The 23,972-nt window shown below is 42.0% G+C and overlaps 1 protein-coding gene across 1 annotated transcript in view; it reads right to left on the bottom strand.

Annotated features, from left to right (window-relative positions):
• Positions 1–411: 411 nt before the first annotated feature.
• SNX18 (sorting nexin 18) overlaps positions 412–23,972 on the bottom strand; it is a 162,479-nt gene continuing 138,918 nt past the window's right edge. Inside the window, exons 10-13 of the mRNA XM_032395346.1 lie at positions 17,935–17,986; positions 17,300–17,491; positions 10,862–10,987; positions 412–2,556 (exon numbers count right to left, since the gene is read on the bottom strand). The gene's annotated coding sequence lies outside the window, so the exon portion shown is untranslated. The remainder of the gene's footprint in view (positions 2,557–10,861; positions 10,988–17,299; positions 17,492–17,934; positions 17,987–23,972) is intronic.

Below are 23,972 nucleotides of genomic sequence, written 5' to 3'. Positions count from 1 at the left end.
ACTTTCTAAAGCAAAAGTAACAATGTATTGTTAACAATGTATTGTATTTATTTTTGCTTTAAATAATAATGATGCACTGTGGGGTTTATAACATATATAGAAATAAAACATGACAATCATAGCACAAAGGCTAGGAGAGGAGAAACAGAAGTATAATTTTGTTATATTCTTATTATGGTGAATAAGTATAATGTCTCTTGAAGGGATACTGTAAAAAGTTAAAATGTATAATGAAAATGTATAATAAAAACCCTAAAGTAACCATAGCAAAGAATTATACCTAATAAGCCAACAAATGATAAAATTAAATTATTAAAAACATTCAATCCAATAAAGGAATAAAACGAGTATAAAATGAACAAAGAATAGATGAAACAAAAAGAAAACAAATAGCATGATTGTAGATTTTAATTCAACCATATCACTAACTACATTAATTATAAATGATCTAAACACTCCGCTTAAAAGATAGAGAATGTTACATTGAATTATAAAGCAAGATTCAACTATATACTGCCCACAAGAAAACCCACTTTAAATATAAAAATAAGAAGTGGTTAGAAGTGAAAGGATTGAAAAGTATATACCATATAACACAATTCCACAGAAAGCTATAAGACTGACTATATCAAAGTAGCAAAGAACATTGCCAGGGATAAAGAAAGCTAATGATAAAGGAGTCAATTTATCAAGATGATGTAACAATCTTAAATATTAATTGCATCATATAGTAGAGCTTCAAAATGAATGCAGCTAATCCAGGCTACACAAGAAGAATCTTGGCAAGAAATTTAGGAGCCAGGTGAAAGTCCTGAGCAAATGATTAGTCAGATTTTCATGCCAAATGATGAGTTCCCCAGCCCCATATTAAAATTCTCAGTGTGTGGTTTTTCCTTAGTATCCTATACAGAGCTTTATTATAACATTTGTTACATTGTACCCTAATTAGTTGTTCAGAGTAATTCATGGATTTGTCTTTGCCACCATATGGTGAGCTCCTTAATGTAGAGACTCATGCCTTACTTAATTTTGCATTTCTTGAACACGGCAGGGTGTCAGACACATACAGCTAAATAAATATTTGCAAAATCAGACCATAATAACATTCACTTATTCAGGCAAGCCTTTTCAACTATAACAACTCCCTTAAGACTAATATCAATTCTCTACCATAGGTAGGGTATGTATGCTCCTCATTTTACAGATGAGGATGATGAGATAGAATAAGTAATTGTCCAAATTTTATTTAAATATTGAGCTGTTTAGTCATTCCATTTTCTGCACTGAATTTTAATCATAATTTGGAGATGATTCAGTTTCAAAATATTAAGTTACTTGATGAAGCAGATGGTGCTTCTTATATATAACTCTGTTCTTCCATTTTTAGGTGTGTGAAGTCTGAATATGTCTCTAGGTAAATTTCTGGAAGTGCAGATTTTAGAGTCACAAAATAGGGAGACACACATGGTATAAATTTTTGGTTCTAAAGTTTATAAGTATCTAAAATTTTTTTCTCATTTTTCCATGTCACCACATTTTTGAGTCTCGTGTTGATCTATGCTATGAACTGAATATTTGTGTTCCCTTAAAATTCATATGTTGAAGCTCTACTCCCCAGTGTGATGGTATTTAGAGATGGCCCCCTTAGGATGTAATCAAGATTAGAGGTCATAAGGGGAGGTGTCTGGTCTGTTGGATGATCCCCTTATAAGAGGACACACCAAAGAATTTGCTCTCTCCCTCCTCACCATTTGAGGATACAGTGAGAAGGTGATTATCTGCAAGAGAGGAAGACAGGTCTCGCCAGAATTGGACCGTGTTGCTCTCTTGATTTCAGAATTTCAGCCTCCTTAACTATGAGAAAATAAATTTCTGTTGTTTAAGCACCCAGTTGATGCTATTTTGTTATAGCTTCCCAAGCTAACCAATACGCTGTAAATAATAGATGCTTAAAACCCCTGAATTATGAATGATTCTACATTCCTACTATCAAATGTAATGATTCAAGTATTATAATAGCATCTATAAAAATGTAATCCACCATATTGGGCCTAAACACATATAAATCATATAATTTTTTTCCTCCCAAATGACCATGTATATTGTTCTTCTCAAAGATGTCATTCTAAGAGATAATAGCTCATTTCACTACACCTGATAACTAATGTGGGGCTTGCTTAAACATTGAGGTTCTCTTATAGCCAAGAGTTAGGAAAACCATGCCCTTAATCTGTGATCCTATATTCTACTTTGAAAGCAGGAATATACCAATGTGCCTTATAAATTTCAATTTATGACCAAATACTCTCTAGATTTACTTAGATTCTCAACTTACTGTTACCTGCCAGCCACCACTGAAATCTGTGATGGTGATGAAAAAGGCATGTCCCGGGAAGCGCCGCTCTGGCCCCAAAGCCAGTGGGGGCTGTCTGTCATGCTTTGATTTGTCATTCCTCAAGGCTCTTCAAGTCAAAAGGTGCTGAGTTGCTGAGAGGAAGTTTTCTTCATCTTCACTCAGTAAGAGGCAGGACCTGGGCTTTATTTGGAAATACTTTCCTGAAGAAAAGCAGAGTTTTTTTGTCAATACAATAATAGTCTCATAAGTCAGATAGATATGTCAAGTCCAGGGATTGTGGACATTTTGCATTTTGGTTCTGACCAGAAAAAAACTAGTAATGGGAACAAAGACTAGAGACTGGAAGTAGGCTAACCCTAGAAAGAACAGTGAAATAGCTCTCCTACCCTCTGCCATACCCCTTCCTGCTCCCCAGGCATCCCCTCTGCTCACCCCCAGGACCCCCAGACTTATACGGTGACTGATCACTAATGACCCATAGTCCTGACCACCTTCCCTCTTCAAAACCAATTAGTTTTGGGTCCCATCCCTTTAGAAAGTTGTTCTCTATCTTCACAGCTACTCAATTGTCCTCAGAGTAAACACATAAACCAGGATCACAAAATGGAAGCCAGAGAGATATTTGAGACCAACTGACATGTTTGGTTTCACACTTGTATTGTGACTAACCCCATTCATGCTTTGAAAATACCTTTACACTTATTGTCCTATTCTCAGCCTGCTCTGAGCAATTGCCACCAGGCATCTATGAAATATGGGAATTGTGATTGTTGAAGCTAATCTCTGCTAATAGGTAAAATAATGAATAAACTTCACTGAAATGTTTAAACTTTTGCTAAAGGTTCCTAAGAAGCCATGCTAATTGGAAAGTGCCCATGGAATAATGCTAAGAAATTTCAGCGAGAGGGAGACACTCAGACCTGATGCAGGAGCATGGAAGAAATAGTTCTGGCCTAATAATGTTCAAGTTTATGAATGCACTTTCATGGATGGCTGGTTGAATTTAGGTGGCTTTATTTGATCAATTCTAGAATTCAATTAAGTTTCACAGAATGAAGATATAAGCTAGTAGCTATGTTTTAAATTAATAAAGCCATGAATTATTGCTTGGATTACACATACCAGGAGGGACTAATGAATGTCTTGTCTGGATAAAGCAATATAAGAGGAAAGGTGAAAGGGTAGGGGTCAGATGAGGTCTACCCCGGCTCAGTGTTTGAAGAGTCTTTCATTCTACAAAAGGTTTTCAGAGTGTTTAAAGACAGAAATACACCTCTTCTTCTTCCTTCCTCTTTCTCCTCCTCTTCTTCTTTTTTAAATTTGTCTGTGGTTTTGGACAACCTACATTTGTAAGAACTGTTAAAAACATTATGTAGAAAAAGAAACCAAACCCAGATTGGCTAATGTTTAAAGGAGTTTTCAACTATATTTTCCTGCTCCTATATTGTTACTGACTTGGCAGACCCATGGAGCTCATGTTCCTCATCCCTTCATGTTCCTATTCCCATGTTCTCTCACAGACAAAGATCTTGGAAAGACAAGCCTTGGCAGGTGTCTGCTCTGCACACAAATGAGGCAGGTGACCCAGTTTGAAGTTTGTGGCAAATGCCTCCCAGCAATACCCCTGGTATTAGGTTATCATCAAAAACAAAACAAAACAAAACAAAAAGACCTCTAACTCAATATTTTTTTCATTAGGTTGAAACTCTGATCATCACAAAGCAGATGGCTTAAAGCAATAGAGTAGGAGTGGGATTATTTTATAGCATGATTTAAATTACTAATAAGCCAAGTCCTACGTCATGGAAGTCTGCAGAGCATCACCATCCACTTGTTTGGGCTCTGATCAATTAACATGCCACAGTGGTCTTAAAAAGAAAAAAAAAAAAAAACCCACAGCAGATGTTGGAAATCAGAAGGAATAACATTTAGACGTGAGGACTGACAGTGTGTATTTGAAATGAAAATAGACCCGAGAGGTTTCAGCTCAAGGCCTGACTCCATTTATGACTCGTTTCCTCCCTGTGAACCTTGACTAAGCCACTTAACTTCTCCAAGCCTCAGTTTCTTCATCTACAAAAGGAAAATAATATTGTGACTACTTCATTGGGTTACTGTGAAGATTGCACAATGTTATATACTTCGATTTAAAAAAAAAAACACAGCTCGTTTGTTGTCATAATGTCAGAATAAATAATAAATAAATAAATCTTTTAAAAAAAAGCAAGAGATTTCACAACACAACTTGAGAGTCACATGTATGTGACAGAGAAAGGCTTTTTCAAATCTTTTATCTCCCATTTAATGTAGCAAGAACCACACCTAGAGCACGATTAGGGATCAGACAAGCTTTCAGCCCTTGTGGCTTGTTTGCTGGGTAGAAGGAGGATCCGCAGGAAGGAGGAAAAATTTATCCTTTTTCTGGCTCTAGGAGACTATAAGAAGAAGGAAGACAAAGTAGGAGACAAAAACTGTTGGGCACATGGGTCCGGAATTTCCTTTTCTGGGCTTTTATTTCACTTCCTGTCATGAATCTATAAGATACCTCTATGCAGTGGACCCCATTCTAAAAGGGGACAGTGCAGCTGAGTCAAGAGGACAGCATTCAGATAAGGATCTAGACTGCACTCTTGCTTCTACCCTGATTCTTATATGGCATAAACACCAAAGAGACAGCCCAGGGGGTGATCCTTGGGGCCTCCATAGCCAAGGTGAGGAGATCTCATAGTAAAGGCTGGGGGCAGTCTGAGTCAGGATTCTAGAGGGGCACAACAGAGATCCAGAGAAGGCCACCCTGCAAAAACTGAGGGGATCTGAATAAACAAAAAGTGGCCACAGGTCCCTGACTAAGCTGAGAAAAAATTCAGCAGCAACACACCTCAGATTAGATTTTCCATTGCCAAGGCCACCTACGAGGTGGGAGGATTTCAGGTAGCTCTGAGACCCTTTAACTCAAGTGTTTTTCCTCTTACTTACACCCTAGACACCATCTTGGAAAAAGTCAAGTGAGTATAAAAATGAACAATTATCCCAAAAGACTAAACATCACCCACTGAGGCTATTTAAATATGGCAGTAGACAAAGGTTTAACCGGATTGGCATTTGGTTATCCCTTCCACCTACCCCAACCACCAAGCTAGGAATGCATGATGAGAAAGACCAGGTCCAGAAGTGCATCTCTCTGCATATCTGAGTTGTTATGTGAACAAATTCGCAAGCCTATCACCTAATTTTCCTGAGCGATACCACTCCTTGAGGTACATCTACTGAAAGCTCCCGATATGCCAGCACTATCCCAGCGGCTGCAGACTCAAGGAAGTAGTAGTGTAGTCCTTGCCTTGAAGAAGCCCATAGTTTAGTGGCTGAGCCTCCGCAGGTTATTAAAAGGTCTGTTACTTGTTACATTTCAGAAGTTTACCAACTTAATGAGAAGATGCTTATTTCTTTCTCCTATAATAGTCATGGTGGGTGTTCTGGTAGGGAGAGCCATTATCCTCTACAATCATTCAGGACCTCACGCTAACAGCTGTGCTGCCATCTTCAACATGTGGATTCCAAAGCCATCCTGAGCATCAACTGCCCCATCAGCCAACAGTGGGAGGGTCTTATGGACCCAGCCTGGAAGTGGGGCAAGTCACTGTGACTCATACTGATCGGAGAGAAATTAGTTCTAAGGACTCACGTAGTGACAAGGGAGGCTGGAAGTTTAGTCCGGTCCAGGCGGAGTGGGAGATGGGATTTTGGACGACAATTGGAGGCCTTCTCCACAAGTGTAAGCTGCTTTGACAATGTAACAGGTGTAGCAGAATGCCTTGGTGGACACTAAACTTACACTTTTGTTGTGAACTACAGAAAATGAGGCTCAGAGGATCTTTGGGCAGCATCTAGGAATGACTCAAGGTATTTTTTTTCTTCATTTCTAGGCACAAAGATTGGGTTCTAGATTTATTGTATTTGTTGGCAAGAACCTCCTTGAAGGTTATCACATTTTATTGTCCAAAAAGAATGCAAGAATAAACTTTTAGAGTAGGAGTTCAGAAAGAGAAGCACCCAGGTCTACCTTGTCTACCTTGGGACCCATCGTACCCCCAGCAATAGTCTGTAGGCAGATCTTTTTGTATTTTGCCCCAGCAGAGAGGCAATCAATCTCTCTTGTCCTAGAAAACATTTAGGAGGAGGCCTGCATGGGCTCCTTGTATCCAGAGAATGAGGTTTCAGAACGAAACTCTTTTCTGTTTAAATGCTTTGCTGTCTTTCTATTGGTCTCCGGATTAAGCTAAATCATCATGAAACTTGGCCTTGTCTGGCTTGGCCCAACCATTTTCTCTCCAGCCTCCTCACAGACCACATCCCTCTTTGATCTCAGCCTCCTTGCTTTCCCACCTAGTCACGTTGGCCTTCTTGCAGTTCCTGGAACCGCGAACCCTGCGGCTTCCCAGCTTGTGGCACAGTGTGCCCGGGATGCGACTCCACCATCCGGGCTGGCCCCTGTGCTGTCACATTCAGCTCCTGCTAATACTCCAGCTCCCACACACAGCAGGGTGGCTGACTCCTCCCCGGGCTGGATCAGGGGCCCATTCCCTACCGCATGGTATGAGAAACCTTTCCATCATCGCACTGACCCCAGGGCTAATTTTATACCTCGTCGCACCACTAGTGGATTGATACCCATATTCTGGTCTAGACCGTAAGATCTATGAAGCAAGAGACGATGTCATTTTCTCTCTGCTCTTTTGTTCTCACCATCTGCATCCTGGACCACGCTATCTTGTTCGCATTTGATGTCTACTGCTTGACACATAGTAGGTGCTCAATAAATTCTCACTTCACGAAGGCATGAGCAAACAAACTATAGCAACAGCAACGACAAATTCCACACGCAGCAGGGGCTTTAAAGCTTTCAAAACCTTTCACACAGCTTATCTCACCTGACAAGCAAGCAGGACAGGGCAAGAGGGTGCTAGGTTACATTCTCAGGACTCCGCTCCAAAGGCCTCCAATAGAATCTGCTATCAGAAGGGCAGTATTTAAACAAGACTCGGCCAGGCTACAGTGTGGGATTTGGAGAATGGAGCCTGGGAGATGCTTCCTGGGAAGCGTGACCTTGGGAATGGGCTTTATAGATATAATCATATACATTTTTATGAGCTCTCCACAAAATAGGAGTTAAGAAAGAAAATGGCTGGCAAAGTGCCAAAGGGGACATATGTGGGAAGTTTGTTAACAAAAAAAGCGATAGTCAGGAGAGAATATGTAGCTAAAATAAGCTAATGAGTGGCTGGGGAGGAAATCATATTCCGCAGTGAAATAGATAACATAATGGCTAGAAAGAAAACAGGAAGGATAATATTGAAGAAAAGTTGCCAAGAAAAAGTGCTAACTGCAGAAGGTCAGAGAGTCATTTTAAAGAAAGGGGTTGAAAGATCAAGGACAATGACAATGCCTTCCACATCACCATTCTTCTGAGTAGAGTTTGATTTGTGGGTGTACTTAGGCGCCTGGTTGAAAGACAAAAAGACAGTCCTCGGATGCATCCTCTCGCCTTATTTCATCTTGACATCCATCATTATCATTAAGGAGGCAGGAACATAGAAAACCACTTAGGCAAAGTAAAGATAGAGACTAGAAGGTAGAAAGGAATTAGGTCATAAGACCCCTCAACCTTCCTTTCTCAGGTCTCAGAGTAAAGCTGGTCTTTGGCAATGTTAACCGTCTCCTCACTCCCTCCCCATCTTTGTGCGGTCCCTTCAGCAGCCTCATGTGTCTCTGGAACCAATTGAGAGGAAGAGATCAAATGGTCCGGTGGCAGATTTGGACTCTATATTCCCCACTTGGAGGAAAATAATTCTTTCTTTGCTTCTGCTCTTCCTCTCATTCCTGTCTTTTCCTTAACTCTACATCCCTACACTCACTATCTCCCCATCTCATTTCTCATTCACTCCTTCCACAAAACTGTTCTTTGTCATTCCAAAATATTTTGCTTCAAGTCTTCTATTGCATTTTGCACTTTCTGCATGCATTATCACTTGTGTGCTATGCATTTTATCTATTGTGTGTGTAATAGATTCTAGGATTTCCCAAGGCACAGATCCTTATCTCTGGAGATGTAATATGCTCCTTTCTCAGTCTCCAAGGCATGCCTTTGCATATAGTAGGGTATCAACAAATATTTATCAGTCAGAATTGCTAAAATTACATTACCTTTAACTATTTAGGGGACTATGCTTCCTTTATTCCTTCCCTCTCAAATATGTCACAGAAAGGAAAAAATTCCTTTATTTGGTATACTTTTTTAAGTATTTTATAGAAATTCAAAGCACATACAGTATCCAATTCATAAGCTCATCAAGGAAGCATGCGTCAAAAATTTGGAGAAGATTAGAAAAAGGAAGCAAGCTGAAACTTTTTTTCCTATTTCATTTTTTAAATTTTTATTTTTATGGGAATATTTCTAGGTTTAAAAAGTATACCATATGTGTGTATATATATATATACACACACACATATACACACATGTTATATATATGTTATATATAAATATATGTTACGTAAGATTCATATAAATATATATAAAACCTTAGGCCAGGGACAGTTTTTGAAAGCCGCACAGTGACTCTTTAAAACTAAGACCTAGTTCCTGCTGCTTCTATGGAGATGGAGAAGATAAATTCCTTCAGCTGTGGGATCATGATGCCACAGCTTTGGGTCTGGCTGTCTGTCCTTGGTAGATATTCACCAGCTGCTGTTAGCTGACTAGAGAGTCGGCAAAGTACATATATGCACACGTGTGCAATATACAACTTTACCTGGACTTTTCGTATCTTTATTACTGGGCCCCAGAAAGGCACATTTGAGAGCTGGCTCTAGCTTGAATCCATTAGGTAGGACCTTAGCTCTTGGCAGCGCATCTCATTTGCAAGAACAGAGAGAAGGCTCTGGAAGCCACCAGGGGTCAGCATCTAGGGCGTTTTCACTCATCTGTCAGTCAATCAGCAAACCAACAAGTCTCTACTGAGCACCCACCGTATGCGCTGCGTGTCTGGCACTCCTGTAGGCAGTGGAGATACGAGGGGTTCCCCAGCCCAGGTGTCCTTAGACCTCCAAGCTTCCGAGAGGGGGTCTCCCTCACTCCCCCCCCACCCCAACGCCTCTCATACCAGGTCACAGAGAGTTCCTAGCACTTTCGCTTCCTCTACTCCTGCTCACCCCGCCCCCAGGTGGGGGCGGATCCAGCCAGAGTACAGCTTCTTTTTAAAGCTAAAGTAATAAGGACCCTAGGACTATCAAATTCACAACAAAACTCTTGTGACCTAGGAGTTTGATAAAATGTGGGTGCACTTTAGATTTGGGGGCGAACCAAAGAAGGAGAAGAGACAGGGAAATGATGTCCCATTTGTTGTGACAAAGAGAAAATTAAAATGAAGAGGTTCAGCCAGGCTCACTGTTTTTTCCATTTCCTTGAAAGTGCGTAAAGGCTTGATGGGATAGAGAGAATTGGGTCGCACGCATGCATTCCTTCAACACATTTTTACATGTCTTCCCTCCTACCAGGCCTTAGAAATACAAGAGTCAACAAGACAGTCTGTTAGGATGCCAAAACCTTGACCTGCCTCTTGGCAAATGAATCTTGTGGTCCTGAGAAGACATTTCACCTCTCAATGTCCCCATCTCTAAAATGCGGCTGAGGGGGACCTGGTTGGCTCAGTCGGTTGATCAACCGACCAACCGGCTTTTGGTTTTGGCTCAGGTCATGATCTCAGGGTTCTGGGTTGGAGCCCCGAGTCACTCCATTCTCAGTGCAGAGTCTGCTTGAGATTCTCTCTCCCTACCCCTCCCCTCGCTCATGCTCTCCTGTACACACTCTAAAATAAATAAATAAATCTTAAAAATAAAATAAAATAAAATGCGACTGAGACCAGAGGGTGGCCAACATTCTCTAGCTTTCTTCCAGCTCTCTCACCTGGGACCTCTAAGAATAGGAACAAACCCTCATCATGGAAATAGAGCTCCTGGTGCTCCCTACTCCTCCACAAGGGCGGGGAGGCTGCCCCCCAGGGGCCAGTGTCCTCCAGACACAATTTCTGAGCATCTACGGGAGAGGCAATGGTCTTCCAACAGGAGTTCCCAGTCAGCTCACTGCTCTGGGCTGCCTCTGACGAGCTGGCCTCCTGCCTCTCAGCGCATGGGGGCTTTGTGCTGACTTTCACATGGCTGTCAGCACAGCGACTGCATTCCGCTGTGCTCTGCATGCTTCAGGGTTGGCAGCCGATGAAAAGAGCAGTTCTGAGGCTGGATGAGAAGGGGAGGGCGGTGTTTGGTGCAAATTGTGGGCAGGAGGAACTCCCAGTGCTGGAGGAGTCCAAACTTGCTGCAGAATCTGCTCCACCCTCCTGAGGCTAAGGCTCCCACAGGCCAGCCGGGCCAGCCATGCTCATCCCATGTCCTTATGCAGGCAGCTGGCCCGGCGCCCAGAAGATCCTGCTCTCTTGGCTATGCAGAACCTACCTTTGCCTGTAGGAAGTGTTCTCAGTCTCCTTGCACATCGGCAGGACGAAGCCCAGCTTCCAAATCCAGGATCCTTCACTTTTTTTGTGTTCTTCAGTCGTCTGGTGAAGCCTATGGATCCCTTCTCTGAAGATTGTTTTTAAATGCAAAAAATTAAGATGCATACATAGGAATATAAAGGACACTAGTTATATTGAAATTCAATTATTAAAATGTTTTTGAATTTGATAAATATTTATACTTCTTTATATTCTCTCTATATAAATATATATGAAAAACAAGTTCTGTACTTTCAGAATAGTGATAGCATACTGATTCTCTCCTTAATAACAATAATATGATATAACAGTGACTGTGATTTCTATTCATGACAAAATCCCAGGTACTACTACTACCGTGTTTTCTACCCACTGTATCTATTATCTATTGCTGCATAACACAGTGTAGCAACTTCAAAATGACAAACACCATCGCACCCAGTTTCTGAGGGTTGGAAATCCAGGAACCAGTTCCAGGTGCCTCCACTCAGAGCCATGAGGCTGCAGTCAAGCTGTGGGCTGGGGCTCAATCTCTGAAGTCTGGAGAATCCACTTCTAAGCTCACTCATTAGGCTGCTGACGGGTCTCAGTTCCTGGCTGGCTCTTGGCTGAATGCCTTAGTTCCTGTCACATGACCTTAAGACATGGCAGCCAGCTACCCTCAGCATGAATGTTGGAGAAAGAGAGCAGGAGCCTAGGGCAGAAGCTGCAGTCTTTTATAACCTCATCTCAGAAGTGGCATATTATCACTTCCACATCTTATTGGTTACAAAGACCAACCCTGGTAAAATGGTGGGGGCTACGCTGCACGGGCATGTCAATATCAAGAGTAGGGTCATCGGGGTTGTCTGGGAGGGGGCTACCACACAGACACTAACAATGGAAGATCATGCTTTCAGTTAAAGCTTAGTAAAACTAGAGATAAAAAGTTTTCTCATCCAAGTTCCTGAACCCTGAGTTCGATGCACAGACTCCAGGTTAACAACTCCTAATAGGTGGAGAGCATCTTTGTTTCTAGATATTTTTTGAGCTCAAAGAAGAGTACTGTGAGATCATCAGAATTACAGACCACCCTCTTTGGGTCTGATTTGACTTTCCTTTCGTTTGTTGAGCTCAGAGTGGCTGGCGTTCTTGGCCTTGCACAGAGCCTGACATACGGAGATGGTATATGTTCACTGAATAAAGAGATCTTACTCAGTAACACATTTTGATTCCAAATGCATTAAAGTAAGTCAGGAAGAGCCTTGGAGACCATCTAGTTGATGACTTTTACAGAAGAATATACCAGCCTTGCTCCTGCCTGGAGACCTTTGCATGCTCTGCTCCCTTTGCCTGGAATGCTCTTCCTCCAGAGATGGCTCCCTCTCTTACTTGCCCCATGTCTTTATCTAAATGTCACTTTGTCAGTGAGGCCTCCATTGGCTACTCTACCTGTGCTAGGCAGCTTCTCGATAATCCCCAATGATACCCATTCTTTAGTCTTCATGCCCTTGTATAATCCCCTCTTCTTAAGTGTGGACTAGACCTAATGACTCACTTTTAAGGAACAAAATTCAATAAGAGGGATGGGATGTCACTTCTCAGATTGGGTCACAAATGGTCTGCCTGTGGCTTTCTTGAATCCCCTACCCTGCTCTCTCACTTGCTAACTCTGATGGAAGCCAGCTGCCATATTATGAGCTGCCTATGGAGAAATTGATGTGGTAAGGAATGGGGGAAAGCTTCTGGCCATGAGCCAAGAAGGGACTAAGGCCTTACTGAAACTGAATAAGAAACCAAATATTTCTGCAAGAAACCAAATCTTTGCTAACAACCACAGGAATGATCTTGGAAGTGGATCCTCCCTATTCAAGCCCTGAGATGTTTGCAGCCTTACCAATACCTTGACTCCAGCTTTGAGACCCTGAGCTGGAGGACACAGATAAGCCACAGAAACTGTGAGACAATATATGTTTATTGTTTTAAGCCTCTAATGTTTGGGGCAATTTGTTATTCAGCAATAGATAACCAATGTACTATCAGAAATGTAACATCATCGACCTTGACTTTTTCTATCTTTCACCCCCATCACACATTTGTTTCTCCTTACCATTTTTTATTATAAAATGTGCGTGTTACATATATTTGCTTATATATATTGTTGTCTGTCCCCCCCCATTCAAATGTGAGTTTTATGAGGGCTGCTATTTTTGGCTTGAAAGGTGCCTAAAACAGTGCTTGGCACATATTTGGTGCTCAAAAATGCTTGTTGAATGAGTGAAGGGGCAAGAAAGGGAGGATACTAAGGAGGACAGTATCTGAAAAAAAAAAAAACCCTGGATACGTTAACTATACATGCTACTTATGCTTCTCCACTATAATGATGTTTCTCTCAATATCCCATTTACATCTCCAGTACTGCCCTTGACCTGGGCAAGCAGGGCCCCTGTTCAGCCTCCACACCTCAGCAGTCATCTTGCCTTGGAGAGTCTTTCTCAAATTTGTCCAAGTCCGGGGAGCCTGGGTGGCTCAGTCGGTTGAGCATCTGCCTTCGGCTCGGGTCATGGTCTCGGGGTCTTGGGATGGAGTCCTGCATCAGGCTCCCTGCTCACCGGGGAGTCTGCTCCTCCCTCTCCCTCTGTCTCTTCCCCCTGCTCATGCTCTCTCTCTGTCTCTCTCTCAAGTAAATAAATAAAACCTTAAAAAAAAAAAAATTTTGCCCAAGTCCTCTTCTGGTACCTGGACTGGTCTGGGCCAGCAATGCCTCTGGAAGGTTGCCCCAAGAATAAGAGTCTCAGTCCTCCCCTACCCCCAAAGACAGCCCCTGCACAATCTAAGGGTGGTTCTGTCCTTCCCCACTTAAAATCACAATTAGAATGAAGCACTGTTAGTGGTTAGAATGTGTATTCCAGGAAAATAATATGTTATATTATTATGTATGTTTTAGATTAACGGAGACCTATTAACATAAACTTTGGTTGAATCCTAGTTTGAAAAAAAAATGAGCTACACGGACATTCTAGGGACAATGGGAGGGAAATTTGAAAATGCACTGGCTATTAATAATCTTAAGGGAATTGTTAATTTCCATAAATACGGTTACAAAGTATGGTTATGCTGGAATATGTCTTCGATCTTAAGAGATGAACCCTGAAGTACTTAGGAGTGAAGTATCAAGACATTTGCAACTTACTTTTAAGTGGTTCAGCAAAAACAAGTTTTTAAGTTAATTATATACATACGCACAAACACGCACATTTGTGTTATATACATAAACAAATACAGAGAAAAAAATGTTAACAGCTATTAAATAGAGGCAGTAGGTGTATAATGCTTATTATATGATCCTTTCCATTGGTATATGTGTTTCAAAATGGTCATCATAAAAGTTTCTAAATGTTTAAGTATCTATTCATTTCCAAACAGAAAACTGGGCCTCAGAGAAGTAAAGGGAGCTGCTTGCTCGCAGCAGTCCAGCTCGTCAGTGGTGGTGAGAAGCTAGCTGTTCAGAATCGGGTTGAGTTTTGTTTCCATCATATCCGGAACATCCTTCCTTACATTTTTCCCAGGTCTGAAACAAAGGTTTCCTCAAGTTGATGAGTCAGGAAAGCTGCTAAAGACATATGCCTCTGTCCCCAATGCAATAGGAGTCAGGAATTTTTATCAATTTCAAACAGACCCACAGTTGATTGGTTTTCCTGGAGCCAATATACTTGTCATCGTGAATGAGCCCTGCATGATTTACACCCCTTAACAAAAACAACAAAAGGATGTTTCTTCTGTTCTCATTATCTAGGCTTTTAGACATGATAGAGATAAGCCTTCAACAGGAATGCAGTTCACATACTTAGACCTCTGCCAAAAGGTGACTTCGCCTCTGCCACTCTTTAACCTCCTGTCCTTTCCTGTTGTGTTCTTACCTCCCAGTCATCCAAGCCCTGATGTAGCTCCAGCTCTGGTTCCAAGCAGCATGGGTTCAAAAGTTGGCTCATTGGTTGTGCAACCTTCAACAAGGAAGGATCTTAGTCTCTGTGCCTCAGTTTCATCACTTGTAAAATGGACACAAGGATAGTGTGGCATGCAGAATAATGATCCCCAAGGATGTCCACACCATAATCCCCAGAACCTGTGAATATGCTCCCTTACCTGGAAAATGGACTTTGTGTGATTAAGGTTACAGACCTCTTGGTGGAAGATTAAATTATCTGGATAGACCCTATCTAATCATCTCCATCCCTGAAAAATGAAAGAATTTTTCCTAGAGGTGACCAAAGAGAAAAACACTATGATAGAAGAAGGGCTTACTGGGCGGTTGAGGAAAAGGACCAAAAGATCCCGGAAATCAGCTTCCTCTGATTAAAAAAGATATGTGTTTAGGTATCACCAAAAAGTGCTGAGGAAGAACTTCCTAAACCTCAGAATTTTCCACTAGCCACATTTTTTCTAAAAGTAAAAAGAAAAAGACAAACATAATTTTAATAATATATTTAACCCAATGTATACAAAATTTTATCATTTTAGTACATGATCAGTATAAAAATTACTAATGAGATATTTTACCTTCTTTTGTACTAACTCTTCGAAATTAAGGAGTATTTTACACTTACCGCTTACTTCGATTTGGACTATTCACATTTCATGTGTTCAATAGCCACATGTGACTGGTGGCCACTGTATTGAACAGTGAAGCCTACAGAGCATAAAACAAGGGGCCTCTGGACTGAAGGACAGCAGGCACAGCTGAAAGTTAAGGAACTTTACTGTAAAATGGGGGTTAAGTAGAAGCTTGAATCCTAAAAGTTGAAACTTGCTTCTCTACCACACTATCCCCTACAGCCTTCTTTCTTCCACTTGGCTTTCAAAACTCAGACAGCTAAGTTGATAGCACGGAGGCAGTTCCTAAACATGAGCACATAGCCAAGAATCACCAGACATTTGAGGAAAGTGTTTAACATGAAATATAGAGAACAAACAATGTTGGGAGATAATTCTTTATGAGTCTCTCACATTTCTGGATGTTTCTCAAGTACTGGCCCTGTGCTTTTGCTCCAGGCTATCTTTTCAAAGATGTGTATATAGCAAACAGCCTTGAAAGATAGAGATAATGTTTCCCTCCTAGGCAGAGGGTACGTTTGTTTGCTGTCCAATATACCATTTTACCCCCGAGCAAAAGCCAGAAAGATTTCCTACGCGTTATAAAAGATTAGGGCTCCCTAAGCTTGGGGTTCCTCTTCCATAACCGACTGCATATGCAGGCATAATCCAGCCTTCTTTGTGTTACCCTGTGGGAAATTATGCTCAGGAAACTGATGCAAATGCTGATATACAGCCATGATTATTTCAGTGGAAGTTAAAGGACAATAGAGAATTGCCTTTAAAACTGTGAGAGATCTCTATTCAGCCAAACTCTCAGTTTAGTGTGAGGGTAGAATAAAAATATTTTCAAACATGCAAAGTCTCAGAAAGAGAGGAGTAAATAAAGTTCCTGGGACTATGGGAAAGAGAGATTCTCAAGATGACAATTTCATACTTGGGGTAGAGAGAACCAGACCAGGATGGAACACATCAGAATGTTCCATCCAGAGAAGATGTCTTCAAGAGGCTGAAATTGATAGAATATCTGATATATTTGAAAATACTGAGAGACCATTTCAACTCTTGGGGGGAGGTTTTGGAGCTGAATTAATGATTGGTACATAGAAAATTAAGCAAATGATAAAACAAGGCAATCACTAACTTATAGGAAAATTAAAAAATAAATGTGCAACACAGGAATAGTAAGAGTATACAACCTGGCTCAGTGATGAAAACCAGTGTTTACATAGTTGTAATCATATAAACGCTGATTTTTTTTTTTTTAAGATTTTATTTATTTATTTGACAGAGAGATAGAAGAGCACAAGCAGAGGGAGTGGCAGAGGGAGAGGGAGAAGCAGGCTCTGCACTGAGCAGGGAACCCGATGCGGGACTCGATCCCAGGACCCTGAGATCATGACCTGAGCCGAAGGCAGACGCTTAACCATCTGAGCCACCCAGGCGCCCCATATAAACGCTGATTATTGACATATTCTACATGATGATATAACTATTTTGAGAGAATAACAGGATAGGAAGTAGGCTTCAGGAGGTGGAGTAATGCTATGGAAAAAAAGTTAAATCTTGGTTCTTTTGTGGTTTTAGCCATTATGAAGAAGTAACAATATAAGAATGTTACTCAGAGATATGAAAGTAAATATCAAAAGAAAGAGTTAAAAATGTTGCATGTCACCGCCTCTGGGGAACTCGAGTGGCCTGGGCATGGAGAAGACTCTTGGCTTTGACAATTAGCCTTGTGGACTATTAAACTAACATGTGTATGTATAGTTTCCATAGCATAAATACTAAATAACAACAACCAAAAGAAGATGCAATGTGATCTTACATTGTGGATTGTCCCCTTTCTGCTGCCAGGGCTGGTGGGCAGATGGCATAAACAAGACGGTCTTCTGCAGGGGGCCTGGTGGGTCCTATGGAAGCTTCCCCAACAACCTCAGGACAGCAGCAGCAACAGCCCGGCAAAGAAGTCTCGTCAAAGTGTCACCGTGGCTATGAATAAACCATTCAGGACATTCACCTTCCAGGAAGGTCCCACAAGGCAGGGTGAGAGAAGAACACAAAGAAGGGCTTTGTCTAAGTAGAGGGAACAGTTCACTGGCAGAAATTGCCCTGAGATTGACTCCCCATTGCCTTTAGGTCCCAAGATCCTGGGAAATAAAAGGTCAATCTATTTTCTCTTCTCAACTTTGAAAAGCCAGGGTCCTGTGGTCAGAATGTTTGCATCCCCTCCAGCTCCCCAAATTCATATGTTGAAACTTAAGCCTGCAGGGTGATGCTATTAGGAGGTCGAACCACTGGGAGGTGATTAGGTCATGACAGCAGAGCCTTCATTAATGGGATTCGTGCCCTTATAAAAGAAACCCAAGAGAGCTCCCTTGCCCCTTCTGCCATGTGAAGTTATAACAGAAAATATCCAAAAAACAAAAAACAAAAACGGCCATCTAGGAAGCAGGCTCTCACCAGACATCGAATGTGCTGGCATCTTGGTCTTGGACTTCTCAGCCTCCAGGAACTGTGAGAAATAAAAGTGTGTTATTTGTAAGTCACCCAATTTATGGTATTTTTGTTATGGAAGCCTGAACAGATACAAGGTGTTTATAATAGGGATTAGAAACGAAGTTATATGGGTATAATATTAGTGCTATGGGATCTTGGCTTTCTTCCCCTGCATGTGAGCTGGTTATCATAGCTCCACTCAACCACAGGGCTGGGGGAAGTTCTACCAGATGCTCCGCAAACAGAATGCCTTGTCCTAGATCCAGATGTAGTTTCTGCTACTATCAGTTCACAAACAGTAGGGGAGGAAAGAGGGAGACAAATCATCACAAAGCAGTTCAGCTTAGGATCAGTGCCATGTAAGCGCTCCTAATAACACACACTACTGGCAACGAGGGGCAAAGCTTCATTCCTTGTTGCATTATTCCAAGAAGGCCCTGGGGCTGAGACAAATGCAAGGTTTCTACAGACAAAAATGGTGGGGAAAGGGCATTCCAGCCAGAGGGACTAGCTCAAATAAAGATACAGGAATTTGGAGAGGCAACTCGAGTGCCAACTACGTGCCGTTGTCAATATCAGCCTCACATGGTCCTAACGACCACTTTCCCCTTCTGTAAATATGCCCAGGGCCACAGGTTCGTCTGTGGCAGAGCCAAGTTTCAATCCCAGGTCTGTCTGATGCAAAACCCGTGCTTACCCCACCATTCTGTGCTACCTCTTATGTAGGCATAAGGAAGTACAAGCCTATTTAGGAAGAAACTTTGGGTTTCCCCCAAGCCAGACCAGGTAAAACTCAAGTGCAAATAATTTATTTAGAAGTTAATTCCGGGGATGGGGGGTCGGGGTGGGCGTTAGTTGGTTAAGCGTCGGACTCTTGATTTGGGCTCAGGTCATGATCTCAGTGTTGTGAGATCGAGCCCTCCATCGAACCCCACATCCAACCCCGCATTGGGCTCTGCACTGGGCGTGAAGCCTGCTCAAGATTCTCTCTCTCCCTCTCCCTCTGCCTCTCCCACACCCTCTTTCTCCTTCTAAAAAAAAAAAAAAAAGTTAAGTTCCAGGGAATTTTGGTAAGGGAATGGGGACATGAGGCAGGGAAGGAAAGAAAACCAATAGAGAGTTCGTTATTAAGCAAGTTGCTACTATGGGTAACTAGAGCTGAATCCCGCTGGGGCATTCTGGGATCCAGTGCAGGAGCAGAGCGACAACATCGCACATCTCTGGGAGACCAGAGAAGAAGCCAGAAGAAAGTATGTAACAGTCTTGAAAAATTTTATTCAGTTTGCAATGGAAAGCCTTTGAAAGTTTTAGAGCAGAGAAATGACGTGATCACGGCAGAATTTAAGGAAGATGAGTCTGGCACTCTTCCGTTCAGAAAATGTTTACCAATCTGAATCAAGAAGGGCTCCATTTCTAGTGAGTATAGGGGAAAAAGTAAAAGATTGACATTGCTGCAGAACATTTTAAGTTACCTCATTGCTCATGAAGAACAGGGGCTGAATATGAGCAGCTTTCCACCTACTTTTGACTCCTGGTCTGAGGGTGCAAAGTGGTAGCACTTGCCAGAAGACAGAAATTGGCTCTCTGGTGTGAGCCAGCCTCCCTGAACTGCCATGACCAAGAAAGAGGCAACAAGGAGCAGGCACCCAATCATGGGAGGATTGTCTCTGTTGTACCTCACAATCATACGTTTCCCCCCAAGTTGCGAACCGGGAAGAGGGGAACACCGGAGATGACACCTCTGTAAATACCAGGTATAGAATAATGAATCCACTCCGAGGTGGATAGAATCTACATGGGGGTATTTGACCTTATTATATTACCTCCCAACAGACAATAAATTGTCTGCAGATCCCAAAGCCCTTGTCCACAGTTCGGAAATCCTAAAAGTCTAAAAGCTGATGTGCTTTCATAAATGTGGGACAAGCTCATTTAGCATCAAAACCTGACCTTGCTGTAAGTTCGTGCACAGTCTTCTTTTTTTACCCCACTTTGGGTGAATATTTGTTCACTTTGCTCCAGAAAAATTTGCTACTCTCAGTTCCGAAGTACATTTGACTTCAAGGATATTGTATAAGAGATTGTGGATCTGGAGTTTAAAAATGGTCCCTTGCCTCTTCAGCTGAGCTCACCACCACATCTCCGTCAGAGGGATGCTTCGGCCGTGGGTAGCCACACAGGGCTCAGAGTAAGGGACACAGAATGCTCTGCAGGAGCTGGAGCACAAGTCCATTCCCTGAGGCCCGTGACTGGGAATCCTAAAGCCTCTGGTGGTACATGTTGGCTCCAGTCGGGAGAGCGGGCTGCCATCAGGTAGGTAGGTAACCCCCACACCCCGGTCCCGGAGCCAGCTTGAATTTGCAGAGCACCAGAGCCCAATGGACCTCCTAAAGAAAGCACTTCTATTTACTAGAAATGCACTTCCTTCCCAGAATAACACGAGATGGATCCAGAAACTCCCCCATTAAATTAACTTGCAAAAACTGTTTTCCATCCCAAATCAACCCAAAAAATTAAAAGGTAACAGAATGGGGAAAATGTTTGCAACATGATTAATCTGGTGAATTAATGATCTCTGGGAACAAGACGACCTGAGATGAGATCCCAGATCTGCCATTCTCTAGCTATGTGACCTTAGACAAGTCACTTAACCTCTCTATGCCTTAGTTTTTGCATCTGCAAACTAGGTGGAATAATACCTCCTAGGTTTGGTGTGAGGGTTAAAAGAGAGAAAACATGTAAAGCTCCTAAAAGAGTACCTAGCTCTTAAGTGCTTCCTTGATGTTAGCTTTTACTATTTTTTAAAGAATTCTTTAAAATCATAATAAAAACATGAATATTCTGATGGGAAAAAAAATGAGCAGAGGATAATGTAAGCAATTGAGGAAAGAGGAATAAACAAGAGCCATAACATCTGTGAAGGAAAGTTTGGCCTCACTGGTATTCAAAGAAATGCAAAACGAAACAATTTGCTTTTGTTTTTATTCTTCCCCTCTCAAATTGGCACAGATTTAAAATACCTTGTTATAGTAAAACCCCATCATCATGCTGTCAGTGGGTCCAAAAAATCTAACTGTGTAAAATACAAGGGTCACCTGATTATGAGGATGACAGACTCCCACGATTCTTCTGCAGAGGGCCAACCCCAAACTGTCACCATGGCAGGATTTTACCGACTCTGCTCTTGGAGAAGAGGCAGCTTCTTGCCAGCCGATGACGTGAAAACAGGTACAACTCTTCGGCAGGGCGGTTGGTATTGTGCGTCAATGGCCTTCAAAAGTTTCTTAACTCAGGACCAGTGACTCTACAACCAGCAGTTTGTACTTACAGAGATCAAAGCTCACACCAAGATTCATGATTCAGAATTTTAACCCTAATATTATTTAACAGTCATAAATTCAAAATAACCAGGATGCCTGGGTGGCTCAGTCAGTTAAATGGCTGCCTTCGGCTCAGGTCATGATCCCAGGGTCCTGAGATCGAGCCCTGCATCGGGCTCCCTGCTCAGCAAGGAGCCCGCTCTCCCTCTGCGTGCTGCTCCCCCTGCTTGTGCTCCTTCTCTCTCTCTCTGACAAATAAACAAATAAAATATTAAAAAAAAAAAATTCAAAATAACCTAAATGTTTAAAAGTAAGACCTCATTTAAATGAATAACAGCACACTTCTTAAAGTCTATGAGAGTGTTTAAAATTGATGTTTTTAATGAGTATTTAGTGGCATGGGTAAATGTCATTAAGTAAAATCAGGATACCATATATACATACATATGCATATCTATGCATGTATTAATATAAAAATAAAGTTGCAATCTGTGTTCCTGTCTGTGCTTGTATTTGCGTGTGGAGGTGGTTAGCTTTAAGCAGTGGGATTATTGGGATTTTTATACTCTTCCTTATACGTTTTTCTTATTTTCCAAGTTTTCTCTAATAAATTATATTACTTCTATCATCTGGAATAATTAAAATCGCTGTGGACCAATCTTAGGAACAACAACAACGAAAGCACAATATGTATTCGGTGCCTTTTGCAGGGCACTGTGGTAGGTGCCGCTCAGTAAAGAGGCTATCGCTTCATGAGTGAGAACCTCATTTCTCAAGGGGCGCTAATTTTTTTTCCCCATTAAATATCAACTTCTCTTCTTTGCTCTGAGACTACTGGTTCTCCAACAGCTCGCCCGGTCACTTCCTGCCCATGGGCCTTTGGAGAAGCTACTGAACTCCCGGGCGGCATTTCCTCTCTGTGAGATGATGAGAATAATATCGACTTCACCCTGGTGGTGATGAGGTTCATCCAAGGACACTCAGAAAGCACTTGGCAGATGGTTGGGCCCACAGGAGGTGTTTGATAAGTGCCCATTTCTTCTCTAATTGTATTTCTCACGGCGACCTCTTGGGCGATTAAACACATACAATAATGGTCTGTCACCGTAGAACATTTTTGAAACCTCTTTCTTGAACGTCTTTTGGGTTATTTATGGTGGCGGTGACTTGGAGGATTAGCAATGACAGCTGTTTTGCCTCCTTCCGGAGAAGAGTTTTTCCAACAGGTTGATTGCAAGGCACACTAGGAAATAGGTCTGGCCTCGTGATCTGCCCAGATCTATATGTATGTAACTAAAACAAAAGCTCTATGAAATAATACTTTTCCTTTCCTACAATGTGGTACATTCAGTTATCGTCTCTTTTATTATACTCTCTTTCTTGTTTTTAAAAGTACTAATCACAGCCCACTAAATTGATCTCAGCACCCATAAGTAGGTGATGAACTACACTTTGAACTACACAGTGCCAATGTAAAAGCCACTTGAAGCATGGTATGTGCCCTTGTAATGCAGGTTCCTGGGCCTTAACCTCCGAGAGCTGGCATGGGGACAAGGAATCTGCATTTTCACAAATTCACCAAGAGATCCTGCTGCAGGTTGTTGAGAGGGTCCCACTTTGAGGAACTCTGTTCTAGAACCTTGGTGTACGGTAGGCTCTGTGAATCTAGAAATGACAGTTCTCCCATTTCAACTATGATGTAGGCTCAGCCTTCCATGCACATGCACGAGATGTGACATCTGGAGTTTGGGGGGCAGGGGGGGAGGCTCACTTCTGCCCTTTCTGTTGGCAAGCTGAGTCATGAAGGCATTTGGCTTTTATACCTCTGCGTGGAACACGATGGTATCTTGGTGTCAAAAGGCAAGGCGTGGGGCACCCGTTCTGCTGGTGCGGATGCGGGTGGATCGGGCACCTGCAGCGCTCGGGGCCGCTTCCTGCTCAGGGTGGCTCCTCGTGGCATCATTGGCAGCCGTGGCCATGTGGTTTGGGAGCCAGCATTTCCCAGGCTTGACAAAAGTAGTTACGTGCTCCCTCAGAAGCCTTGTTCCAGGGTCCGGTTTTAGGCATCACTCTTGAAAGCACAACCTGAAGTTTGTTCTCCAGCTTCCACTTCACACACCCGTACTGAATGACTTGCTTGAACTGACGAGAGAGGATTTTGTCCTCTGCAACTGAGCCTGAAAGGATAGCTTAGCTACACAGCAAAATCAATTCGACCACATTATAAACGCAGCTTTTTTTTTCTTTCTTCTCAAATAGGTATCAGCTGCGTGACTTCTTCACTAGACTTGGTAGCCATCAAATAAAATAATAAAATAAAATAAACCTAAAAATCTGTCTTCAAAAGACAAATACTTCCTACCATCGAGACTTCCGATTAAAAATTGCTACAGACAAAGATTTCTTAGCAATGACAGCTTTGTTGGAACAACTGCATTGCCTCCAAAGGTGATCCTATTTAAAAAAACAAAAAACAACCCCCCCCCCCAAAAAAAAAACCACACACGCATTGGGATATAGGATTTCTGGCACAGTTTGTTAGGAAGTCTGCTCCTTCATCTGGTAACGATGGGAGGCAATGGAAGTAAAACAGAGAGAGAAAACAGAGTATCCGTTTTCTTTTTTTTTTTATAAGATTTTATTTATTTCTTTGTGAGAGAGAGAGACAAAGAGTGCTAGCAT

The sequence above is a fragment of the Phoca vitulina genome, unplaced genomic scaffold, assembly GCF_004348235.1.
Source record: "Phoca vitulina isolate PV1807 unplaced genomic scaffold, GSC_HSeal_1.0 scaffold83, whole genome shotgun sequence".
Lineage (NCBI taxonomy): Eukaryota > Metazoa > Chordata > Mammalia > Carnivora > Phocidae > Phoca > Phoca vitulina.
Note: the sequence above shows the minus strand (reverse complement) of the source record. Positions and strands in the feature narration are given on the sequence as shown.